Source organism: Periplaneta americana, chromosome 11 (genome assembly GCF_040183065.1).
Source record: "Periplaneta americana isolate PAMFEO1 chromosome 11, P.americana_PAMFEO1_priV1, whole genome shotgun sequence".
NCBI classification, from domain to species: domain Eukaryota; kingdom Metazoa; phylum Arthropoda; class Insecta; order Blattodea; family Blattidae; genus Periplaneta; species Periplaneta americana.
The window spans coordinates 132,030,698-132,044,468 of NC_091127.1; positions in this window are offsets into that span (position 1 = coordinate 132,030,698).

A 13,771-nucleotide genomic window follows, 5' to 3' on the forward strand; every position below is an offset into this window, starting at 1 on the left:
TTATTTAGCATCGATAAAATTAGTAATAACGAGGTGGTATTTGACGAGATGAGGCTGTGAATTCGCCACAAATTATCTGAAATTTGCCTCACGGTTGGGGAAAACCTCGGAAAAACCTAACCAGGAAATCAGGTCAAGCGGGAATCGAACCCTTGTCCGAGTGCAAGTCCGGATCAGCAGACAAACGCGCTACTGGTATCTGGAGGAGGACCAAAGCTGCAGATAAAATTGGTATTGAAATATCGGACTGTAGTAAAAGAATATTGACCTACGTTCTATCTAACGGAAAGATATCTGTTTTTTGACGCAAATCAGTGAAGCAGTCAAATCCTTTTCAACTGTAGAGACGTTCCCAGAAGTCAGACTTGATGGATTCTTGCACAAGAGTACGCAGCATATATTTATGTGTGTAGTGCATATTACTGTAAATGTCGATTTTGAAAAAAAAAAAAAAAAAAATGGACTTGGCCGGTTTTTTCACCGAAGTCTAGAATTAGACTTTTACCAGGCTTCTCCGTCTCTTCAATAGATGTGCAACATTTCTTCCTCTTTTAGAACGGTATAATAATTCAGACTTCTGTCGGAAATTTTCTTTCACACTCTTATCTATAGATTGTGAAAGAATAACTTTATCCTTTTAATTATTATAAATACTGTATAACAGTGGTTGGCAAACACCACGGAATTGTGACGTAATAGAAATGGAACCCGCACACCACTATCGCAAGGAGAAGGGTGGAGTGGGTATCTCCTCAGGTAATGCAGTGAATAACAGTGCAGAGACGGACTGTGACCAAAAAACAAAAGCAATATAATATTCTTCTACTTATTAACTATACACACTTTTTTCCATGTTAATTTTTTATCCTCCTATTCATTATTTTTGTATTATTAATAAAATAAAATGAATTTATTTTCTTACAAACCATGAAAAGAACGTGTACTTTATATCAGCAGATATTTGAAATTAGAAGAACGTACCAGGCTCGTCATGAAGTTATAAATTACACTGCGTACTTCAAAAAAACGTTGAAGTATTTTACTCCGATTAAGACTTAGAAGCCGATACTTTTTCTTGTTTATTTATTAATGAAATATTCAAATTACACTACATACGTTGGAAAAAAACGTGGAAGTATTTTACACCGATAAAGACATAGAGAAAAACGTCGAAGTATTTTACCCCGATTGAGACATAAAAGCCGATACTTTTTATAATTCGTTTATTAATGAAATGTTCAAGTTACAGGTAAGGGCGTGGTAGTCTTTATATCAAGAAGAATAATGACAACGTACATTGTTCTTTTATACTTCATTTAAAATTCTACAACAAATTAAATATCTCATATTTTTGCCATCTTCACAAAATAAGTACTTTTCCTCCCTGCTCCTTAAAATTAAGTTTTTACTTATTATCTGTTTTCGAAAAGACATCGAAACATATTATCCTACACACTTGTAACATTACATGCGTACGTCCGCTGCTGATAAATGTCTTTACTTACATCGAAGTGATGGCTGTAAAAGGAGGGTGGGGGTATGATGCCATCGTTACGCTTCAGTGGAGGCAGGGGCATGTGTCGCGACACAGCTTTTGGCGATCACTGCTGTATAACCTGAAGTCCCAGTCTGTGTCCTCTTCTAACGGGGCAATAATAGAATAGAATAACTTCCACCTAAGACAACATGGACATTACATTGACAATAAATTTTCATGTCACAGCCTATGAAGCGCTTGAACAGAAAATCACTACTTGCCTAGGGCAATATATCTACGCCTTACTCGTTTAATAGATTGCGGTAGATTACAGTGTTTCCATCGGACATTAAGAACTACAAAATTTGAGACTACGAGTCATTTTGCCCCCAACGATTATGGTGGTTTTGTCGCAGAGTAATAGAGACATGCTCCAGTATGACTAGGGTTAAATATACAACGCCATCATAGAAAAGTTACCTATCGGGTTTTATCAGTATTGAATCGAGATATTAGTTAATCAAGCAAAGTGACTATGGAACCTTCTACAAATATTGTAGTTTTCAATCAAGCGGATTCGCCGATGGAAATATAAATTCATATTTAGATTTCAAGAATAACTCCAGCCAAAACAAAAATTGCTACAGGCAACTGTATTCCGGAACATGTAATCTATTTCAACTATCTTTTTTTAGTTGGTTATTTCACGATGCTGTATCAACTACTAGGTCATTCAGCGTCGATATATTTGTGAGCGAGATGATATTTGGCGAGATGAGGCTGAGAATTCGCCAAAGAATACCCGACAGTCGCTTTACGATTGGGGAAAACCTCGGAAAAACCCAACCAGGTAAAGAGCCCAAGCGGAAACCGAACCCGTTCCCGAACGCAACTTCGGATCGGCAGGCAAACGCTTTAGCCGACTGAGCTACGCCGGTGGCTCATTTCAGCTAGGATCTTGGGGTAGAAATTGCATACAAAAAACGAGATATATATATAGGTGGAAAACTTTAATAAAATTGAACTTGTGACACATTAGGTAAAAGGCTGACGAATATAACAAAGATAAACCTGAAGCTAAATTATTATAAATATATATAGGAACACAGGCGACAGCTGTGATCAGTATGGGATGAAGATAAATGAAGGCCACAGGGGAAAAACGTGATAAGTTAAAAATTATCGATTTTCTGTTTTAGATGTCATGTGATAGGCCTAGCTTAGGTAGTGTAGATTTGTGTAGTTTAACTGTAGAGAACAAGAATCTTATGGGTTCAAAGAAATTTGAAGAATGATAAACCAAAAACAACAATTGGTCTCGACACTTTGAACTTGCTCTCCTGTAAAAACAGTAAAACGTGACTTATCCAAGTTTTTCTCTCTGGTCTTCAAATGCAAACGAAAATAAGGCCATGTTTATTGGAAGAAAAATATACAGGGACACCATTTTATTTTTAATTCAATTTTTATTGCACCTAAGTTTTTTAATGTACTTCACTCTCACCTCTTCTACTAATGAAGTTCAACCGTTCTCCACACAGAACCAAGACCGCATATATTATACAGTCATAGTAGTCTTACGGTCATAGTAAACAGTACGTTCCAGATATATGTTCGCGTTTTCCAGTGACGAAAGAGCTTTCAATATTGAATCATTTCGTAAAAACTACTGTCGTCTATTTGTCTACGTCGCATCCCGGTTTCCCCCACCCTTTCTGCTCGCTCCTCTGTAAAGGCTAGTGGTTGGCTGCCTTAGCTCTTTTCTGAAAACATTAATTTCTGTTAGGAATTGGGCGTCTACGTAATATTATACAACTGTCTAAAATAACTAAAATAAAAGGGCCTCTTTAAGTAATTAACTGTCACGTGATTTTCCCCCTTTCTACGACCCTGCGACATAACCACTTGGACAGACAGTAGATAGCACGTCTGAGTAATTTTATCTTTTCGGATCGGGTAGAAGTGAAGACTGAATTTACAGTACGTAAGGTACTCTTTTATAGAGTAGGTACAGAATTATTTCAACATGAGTTACTGGTACAAAGGACGAAACTGGTAATTGGAATTAGGTATAATAGTCCATAGTGCGATAATATGCACATTAGAACTAAGTCTGTATCGAAATGAATGGCCACCATTTTGAAAAATGTGTTTAGGGGAGAGTCGGGTAATATCGGACACGGGTAATATCGGACAGTGAGTTTCTTTCATCTACCACAAGATGATAGTACCTGACTGACGCATAGAGAAACGTACCCATGTCATTCAGGTACTACCATATGGTGGTAGATGAAAGAAACGCACTGTCTGATACTACCCGACTCTCCCCTAAATATCCATATTTGATTATTTTTCAATTTAACTTCATTCTCTATAGTGTACGCTAATGTGCTACAGACAGTATAATAATATACACTGCATAATGAATACGTCCGCATGGACAGCTCAGTTCGTGAGTAAAAACACTCATTGTTAATACTGTACTGTATTTTGATTAAATACAAACCTAATGAAAATTATCAAACTGAAAATCGCGATATTTCCTATTTTACGTAAATGAATGAACTACTTTTCTTCCCTCCTATACCTAGAAAAGTGATTTGTTTGTATATTATGCCAGTATCATCTAACTTCAGTCGTGGAAGGGGGTAGCAAACGATGTTTACGGTTTTCAACCGTTGATCAAAAGATATATCCAGATTAATATTAGAAATGTTAGTAAAAATAAAATGATGTCCCTATACAATTTAACATCATCACCATATAGTAAACATTTAGAGTGCAAAATCTGTTTCGGTAAGTCACTGATATAAAGTAAAAAGAACAAGGGACCAAGATTGGATTTCTTGTCTAATAGTGCAGAACAAAGAAGAAGAAATTCTCTGTGCAAAAGTGTTCTATAATATATGATCAAGTCCACCGCTGTGAAGTAACGGTTAGCTTGAATGACCGTGACGAGCGGGCCCGGGTTCCAATCCTGGTTGAGACAAGTTACTTGGTTGAGGTTTTTCCGAGGTTTTCCAGACGTGCTAACCGTTACTCCACAGCTGTGGACCAATGGATGTTACGTCACTTCATACTCAACTAAGTAAAACGACGGACTGGCCCCATTTGACGCGGGACGCCCTTACTCCTGTCCTCGTGCCATCAGCTCCTACATAATATACACGATATGACGTGCTGGAGTGTTAACTCAAACAAAGTGCTACAGTGCAGTAACTCCTGCTGATTAGCAATCTAGAATTTTGGAGAAGTCAATTCTGGTGCTCCAGCATCATGCACGAGCAGATTCGCCGCGAGTGCGTCTTAATTTTCGGTGGTGGTAGCCCTTGGCAACGAGGAAAATTGGAGTGATGAATTCCATTCTGATCCAATTGCCTGCTGCCCTGTGCAGGATTAGCTCAGATTCGGTCGCCACTTGTTAGGCTGATTGAAGCAAGCCCACGAGACGGTGAGGTGTCCTAACAACATACTAGGTTTTACTCCTAGTCACTCATTTCGACCAAATTTGACATGCAGGTAACAAAAATTCCGAATGAACAATACTGCAAGTACAAATTTCTAATGGTTGTCAATATTACTAGCCTATTATTATAATTCTTTTTCTATTATTATTATTATTATTATTATTATTATTATTATTATTATTATTATTATTACTTATTTATTTAATACTAGTACGTTTATTACACACAAACGATTAGGGAAAACACGGGAATTTTACTTGAAGCAAGTAAAGCGATCGGTTTGGAAGTAAATCCCGAAAAGACTAAGTATATGATTATGTCTCGTGGCCAGAATATTGTACGAAATGGAAATATAAAAATTGGAGATTTATCCTTCGAAGAGGTGGAAAAATTCAAATATCTTGGAGCAACAGTAACAAATATAAATGACACTCGGGAGGAAATTAAACGCAGAATAAATATGGGAAATGCGTGTTATTATTCGGTTGAGAAGCTCTTATCATCCAGTCTGCTGTCCAAAAATCTGAAAGTTAGAATTTATAAAACAGTTATATTACCGGTTGTTCTGTATGGTTGTGAAACTTGGACTCTCACTCTGAGAGAGGAACATAGGTTAAGGATGTTTGAGAATAAGGTGCTTAGGAAAATATTTGGGGCTAAGCGGGATGAAGTTACAGGAGAATGGAGAAAGTTACACAACGCAGAACTGCACGCATTGTATTCTTCACCTGACATAATTAGGAACATCAAAATCCAGACGTTTGAGAGGGGCAGGGCATGTAGCACGTATGGGCGAATCCAGAAATGCATATAGAGTGTTAGTTGGGAGACCGGAGGCAAAAAGACCTTTAGGGAGGCCGAGACGTAGATGGGAGGATAATATTAAAATGGATTTGAGGGAGGTGGGATATGATGATAGAGACTGCATTAATCTTGCACAGGATAGGGACCGATGGCGGGCTTATGTGAGGGCGGCAATGAACCTTCGGGTTCCTTAAAAGCCATTTGTAAGTAAGTAAGTAAGTACGTTTATTACTACTGGCAGAGTTAAGGCCATAAGGCTTTCTCTTCCACTCAACCGGTGTAAGAACACACAGCAAATATAAAAATAATAGCAATACAGAAACAGTACGCAATAATATCAATAATAATATAATACAGTAGAACCCCGATTATCCGTCACCCTATTAACCGATTGTTGGATTATCCGACTTTTTTTCTAGCTTTTTTTTTTTCTTTTTCTCCTGCACAAAAATTATGAAATACTGTAGTTTATGTTTCTACGTAGTTTTTCTACAGAGGGTTATTACATGCCTTTACCCTTACAAGTATCACAGTATGTAGTAGGAATGCTTTACTGTCGGCAACAAAAATAGTTAGTCTACTAACTTATAAAATAGTCACTACCTCTTTCAAAGATATTACCCCAAGAACTTCCACAAACCCGTATATCATTCTTTCCTTATCATTACAATTCGATTAGTCGTATTGTATAACTTTTATGCAAAATGTCTTCCACAGTTGCCAGAAGAAAACGTGTTGTGTTAATTAGCGTAACAAATTACAAATAATCGAGAGGTTTGGGGGAGGAGAAACTGTACGCGATTTAATAAAAAAAAGACGAGGATAAATTGCATAATAGTACACTATGCAACGAGCCTATAATGATAGTAATTAAGTATGTTTGTTTATGAAACGATCGCAAGCGAGTTTCATAATTTTCATACGAGCGTCTTAATTACCATTATAGTCAAGTTTCATACGACTTTTTTATGCTCGACCATATTTCTAACTTTAAATTATTCAGAAGTATACATTTTATTTGTATCTGACAGAAGATCGGAAGTGACCTTGTTCATAGCTCTTGAATTGTGAGATGGGCGCAGACGCGAAAGTATTGATTTTTTCAGAGGAACAATAATGTCATTGACCTTGATGTAATGCAGAGAATGTATAACCTGGAAATTGATTTAGAATTGAAAAACGAGATGACAAATTCAATTTATTTGAATATTATTTACAATTAACGCTAATTATTATAGTAAGAGGACATAACCTTCTGCGACAGTATTGGATTTCCAGCCTCCGTGACGTTTCCCTCGTCTTTCGATTGCATATCCGAGAATAATCGAAAACCTGAACTTTAATGAATAGGTGTACTTTAATGACATGCATTAAAGGACTGCTACCAGGTGTATAATTACTACATTTCGGCATGGTCGAGCATAAAGTATGTAAATCTACAACATGAGACTTCAAGTATTCCTATCTTTCCGCAGACAATCATCAACTATCAACCCTTGGCCCTTAAAAACTCGTCGTTGACAACCGAACTTTTTATGAACTCCTGATTCACTACATAACATGTTAAACACAAGACCACGAAGGAAACTACGAAACTATAGGCCAAAGTACTATTAATGCACTTAATTTATAAAAATCTTTTATGATACGGATTATCCGATTTTTTTCGATTAACCGTTCAGTTCACCCCCTTTATTACCACGGATAATAGAGGTTCTACTGTAATAATAATAATAATAATAATAATAATAATAATAATAATAATAATAATAATAATAATAATATACTAAAAGCAAAGAGAAGACAAGTTTATTTACACGTAATTCTAAGAATCAAATAATTACAACAATGTGAATCAAAGGAATAATAGGGTAATTTAATATTAAAAATAAAAATCATATTTTAAGAAAGACCATGAGCTAAACTCTAACAAGCAAACATACTGCTGGGGGCAGATAAAAAAGTATTTTTTTTTTCTTTCGACATGTTAATAACGTCAAAAGAAGTGCTTATATAAATTTTGACCATTCTACCACAATTACGAGGGCCGTAAAAATAAGTTCGCCAGGGACCTTTAACAGAAAGAAAACACAATTTCATTGGAAAAATTTATTGGAACAGACACAGTAATTACTGGACTATTTTTCAACATATTCCCCACCTTCGTAGAGTGTCAGTTGGGAGGCCGGAGGGAAAAAGACATTTGGGGAAGCCGAGACGTAGACGGGAGGATAATATTAAAATAGATTTGAGAGAGGTGGGATATGATTGTGGAGACTGGATTGGTCTTGCTCAGGATAGGGGCCGATGGCGAGCTTGTGTGAGGGCGGCAATGAACCTCGGAGTTCCTTAAAAGCTATTTGTAAGGAAGTATAGTGAAGAGTATAATGCTGTACGGGGCGATGACTTGACAAGAAATAGGGTACAAGAAGAAAAATTAAGAGCCACTGAAATGGACTTCTGGAGAATAGCAGCTAGAAATCAAGAAGGGAAAAATAATGAATACAGTAATAATGCAGATAATGAATATAGAAAAGAATGTTGTAGAAATTATGAATTAAAGAAGATTACAATGGTACGTGCAGGTAATTAGGATGGAATATGGAAGAATATCGAAAGAAGTGATGCAATTTGAATCAGAAGGAAGGAATAGAAAAGGAAGAACAATTGCCGATGAACGGAGCTGAAAGGTTTACAACAGTCTTGCGATGGTGACTAATAATTGCGAGCGAGAGCTCTTTTATGCCCGCTGCGCGCGCGCGGAGCTCTTTTACCTGTAAGCATTGCTAAAGGATGTACAGATCTAAGAACGCAGCGCATCTTGACGGAACGTAAGCGCTTAAAGCTTTCAAGGCAGAGTGGAAGATACAATATTTATGCTTCGAACATTGTGATGAAGGCCAGTGTTTGTTGTGTAAAAAAAAATATAATTTGCAAAAAAGCAACATAAAACGGCATTATGAGACGCACCATGAAAAAAAAATATACAAGCATTATTCAGGAGAAGAGAGAAATAAATTCATTTCGAAATTGAAATCGAAAGTAAATTAATTTACATTTGGGTCAGTACATTGTATCTAGATTCCTTTTATTTCTTTATTTTAAATGTATTGTTGATGTTTTATTTGTTGCTTGTTTCTGGATATTTACTTTTATTAGACTACGTGTTTCTTTAATTTGCAAAAAAATTATTTTATCTTTGATTGCACTTTAACTTATATTATTACTAACAAGTAAACCTTCACCTGAGGTAAAAAATAATGAAAATGAAACTTATATTTTTGGAATCAGCATATTAAAATATGGATAATCCTAAAATTTCGTAACTCGACTGCAATTCTCAAATGCGATACACAGCGCAAAACACTAGACTTCAAGCAGCAAGAAAACATACCTTCAACTAGGAAAACGATGATGTGGTCATGATGTTACTTAATGCATCGTATTCCAGACCTTTGGATTGCACGACACCATACACTTTACTGGTTCCTTGACGTTCTAATGTTCTGCCGAAAGACATTTCTTTATGAAACCCACATACGTCTGTATTAAACACTTGATCATCATTGTACATGTCCATAAGTGGTGTACACTCACGTCTGAAGGTTTGGATTGATTGTTCAAGAGCTGCCTTGTCGCGTACCTGACGCTTTGTTACATAATACGATGTTATTTTGTGGCTGACAATCTTATAATGCTTTTTAAAGCGATGCAACCAAGTAGGACTTGCGTTGAAGTATTTCTGATCTATGCCTAATAAATCACGAACTGTTGTCAGTGCAATACCTTTTATGTCACTTTTACAATTTCATTTGTCGACCGCCGCAGACAGAATTCTTCAAATGTTCTTCGGTGCACTTCTTTCATTTTTTTCATAACATCGTTTTGTTCGACAACTTGCTTCATTTTGTAGAGTTGCCATGTGAATTTATGTTTCATACTGCTCCATGACCTAAGGTTAAACTTTTTCTTTTTGTTTGTCGGTACACCTGGCAGCAGAATCCAATACTCTATTACCTTACATTTTTCTTCAAAATCAATGACTCGGGATGTTTTGGGAGGGGACGGAGCGTACTGAGAACCGGAAATTTGTGAAGTACTTAATTCCTCTTCTGACGTAGTATTTGTTTTTTCAGTCTCCCATTCTTGTATATGAAGCACGTCATTATCATCATTTCGTGGTTCATTTTCATCAGTGTCCAGAGTATGACTTTCTTCAACTGCTTCCGATTCATAACTCTTTAATAAGTCATATATATATATATATATATATATATATATATATATATAGATATATCATCAACAATTTCAAGTTCCTTCCGCGACATTTCACAGTCTGTCTCCTTATAACCCTCTTCTTTTAGTTTATCAGAATTTTAATCACTATATTCACTGGGTTCATCTTCTTCAGCTCACTGCACATAACATTACACAATAAACTGCAAGGTACAAACAAGCTGACAGCGCGTCTAGGCCTATAGCAGTACTGTCTACGCTCTCGGGTCTAGTATTGCTGCATGATATAGTTGTTTGCAATCTAAGTAGTCCATGTCAACTTGATCTTGATTAGTCGCGATCTCTGGTATTCATTGCGTTCGAGTTGTAAAATTTACGTATTTTGCATTGGTTTTAATGCTTAATCGAATGGTAATAAAGGTAAGACTTTGTTTTTTTTTTACCGCACCTGAAGGTTTACTTGTAAGCTCAAAGAGCTAATTCACTTTTATTCCAATAACTATTTTCAGGATTTTGAGCAAATATGAACTAAACATTTTTAAATCTTTGATGCAAGGAGCTTTTTTAGTAACGTCAATATAAAATATAATTAAAAATATAATTTCAAAACTATTAGACCTAATTGCACCAAATTATGTACAGATGATATTATTATAGATCTGTTTATAGAGTTTAAATTTCACAAATTTCGGCCGAAACTTGTGGAAGTTTCACAAATCATACATATCCCCTTAAATGATTGACCCCAAAAATTACGATGGCTCTCAATATCTTAATTTAATCAATTTGTTTTTTCGTGTTAGGTGCATCTCACAAATCACTCTAAGAAAACTCATTACATAATCACGATTGGAGAGTAAGGACTACATTTCACAATCACACAATCAATATACTCTATTTCAATCAATATTGTCATTATTATTTTTTCAACAAATAGTCAAAAGTACTTAGAGATCACACACGTGGAGCAGGTAGACCCTATTAGTTTCTCCTAACCAATGAAGTGAAGTATTTACATAATAAATAATTGCTGTTAACAAGAAAATGATTTCCATACAATTAACTTTTCCTATTTCTCTTTTTGTTCCTAAAAACCCTTCCCTTTGCGATTTGTTTATGTATGTACATGTATATTAAATAACTGAATAATTAGCCCTATTACATAGCCAGAAATTTAGTAACGCAAGTTATTGTAATAAAATATAAAAATTGGAGATTTATCCTTCGAAGGAGTGGAAAAATTCAAATATCTTGGAGCAACAGTAACAAATATAAATGACACTCGGGAGGAAATTAAACGCAGAATAAATATGGGAAATGCGTGCTATTATTCGGTTGAGAAGCTTTTATCATCTAGTCTGCTGTCAAAAAATCTGAAAGTTAGAATTTATAAAACAGTTATATTACCGGTTGTTCTGTATGGTTGTGAAACTGGACTCTCACTCTGAGAGAGGAACATAGGTTAAGGATCTTCGAGAATAAGGTGCTTAGGAAAATATTTGGGGCTAAGCGGGATGAAGTTACAGGAGAATGGAGAAAGTTACACAACGCAGAACTGCACGCATTGTATTCTTCACCTGACATAATTAGGAACATTAAATCCAGACGTTTGAGATGGGCAGGGCATGTAGCACGTATGGGCGAATCCAGAAATGCATATAGAGTGTTAGTTGGGAGACCGGAGGGAAAAAGACCTTTGGGGAGGCCGAGACGTAGATGGGAGGATAATATTAAAATGGATTTGAGGGAGGTGGGATATGATGATAGAGGCTGGATTAATCTTGCACAGGATAGGGACCGATGGCAGGCTTATGTGAGGGCGGCAATGAACCTTCGGGTTCTTTAAAAGCCATTTGTAAGTAAGTAAGTAAGTTATTGTAATAATTGCTGCCTTTATTCGCTGCATGTGCATGTACTGGTACATCCCTGACGTCTACGTTACGACGCTATGTAGTGGATGCGCTATGCGCTCATGATCAAGGTCGAGCTCTTCTACCATGATTGGGAACTAATATCGTCTCATCCCTGGCTTAGGATGACGGCAGACACGAGTTCAAAACTCAGCAATAGATAAGGTGTATTTGTGATAGACACAGCTGAAGTCCTCCCGCTTTCCTCTTACTATTTCCCCAATACTCTCTACATCGGAGGAAGTCCGAAACCTGAGAATGAAACGAAGAAGATTATAATGGAAGAGAGGAAATATAATTACGTTAGCGAAATGAATCCGAGTTCCAAAACCGAAAGTTATCCAACAATTTTGCTTACTAGGTAACTATTCCCAACCAGGATTTGAACTCTGGCCCGCTCGTTACACAGTCAGACGTGCAAACCGTTACTCCATAGAGGTTGACAGATATGCTGTTACTTGAATAGTTCTGAAATCTTCATCTGCACGAGTGTAAATATATTTGAGATAGAGTGTAGCGGTTGTTAACTCATGTTGTTCTGGAAAATGCAGATACTATGTTGTCGGTCAGCTTTGCAGTTATTATTTAATGTCGGATATTCCTTGGTCGATATCTGCGTGTTGTAGGTCACGTTATAAACAATAAAACATGTGTGGCAACTGTCGTTGATCATAGAAACAGGTTAATCTACGTCACGCACTTCAAACTTAATTTGTACTGCAGTGTCACTGATAACATCAATGTATGATTCGTGTCTAAAATAATTGTTACCCAGGAATGGAAACAAACAAACTCATCTTCAATATTGGATTGACCTACATTTGTAAAACTAACAAATGATACATTTCAATGAACGTTTCAATGACTGAGTAAATAATCGTTAATTTATTGACTTACGGAGGAACGATACCGGTAATTAATAACATGTAAACATTACTGCGTAAATAACTTAGCAAATGACGAGATTAATTTCATACGCTATTTTAGTTAATATCAGAAAATTCTTTTATGACAATTGTTTTTTCGCCAACGAACAACATGAGGGATATAGAACATACGTCCAAGAATTAATTGAAATATTAGGCCTATCATTGGAATATTCATAACGTTTTCCACTACAGACTTCTCTAAATTCCAGGTGAGCAAATTATCTTCCGACCAGAAAGCGGTGACTTTGGCTACCGACGGACGTGCTCCTTCACTTTGGCTATAAAAACAACGCACAATCGCTGATTCGAAAACTACAAAATATTATGCTAACATCTATACTAATAATAAATCTGTAGCCAAAATATTTCTGGTAATTTTCGATTTTCCTAAAATAATTGGTGTTAACATGTATAATTAACTATTCTGAAACCGAAATTTTTGTTTGTATGTCTGTCTGTCTGGATGTTTGTTACCTTTTCACGCGATAATGGCTGAACCGATTTATATGAAAATTGGGATATAAATTAAGGTCGTTATAACTTAGATTTTAGGCTATATGGCATTCAAAATACTTTATTTAAAAGGGAGGTTATAAGGGGGGTGAATTAAATAAATCTAAATATCTCGCTTATTATTGTATTTAATGAAAAATGTTACATAACAAAAGTTTCTTTAAAAATAATTTTCCATAAGTTTTATCCTATACACAATTTTGATAGGACTGATATTTAATGAGATAAATGAGTTTTAAAATTACAATAACAACGCCATCTAAGGCGCTGTATTGAAATAAAAACAAATGACTTCATCTATAAGAGGCCTTGGACAACAACAATCGAAAGCTATTAAACATAGCGTACAGAAAATGTTTCTGTGTTTGTATGAAGTAATATCGGAAGCTAATTAATTGTTTAATTATTATTTCACCAATGGATAGTGTAGTTTCT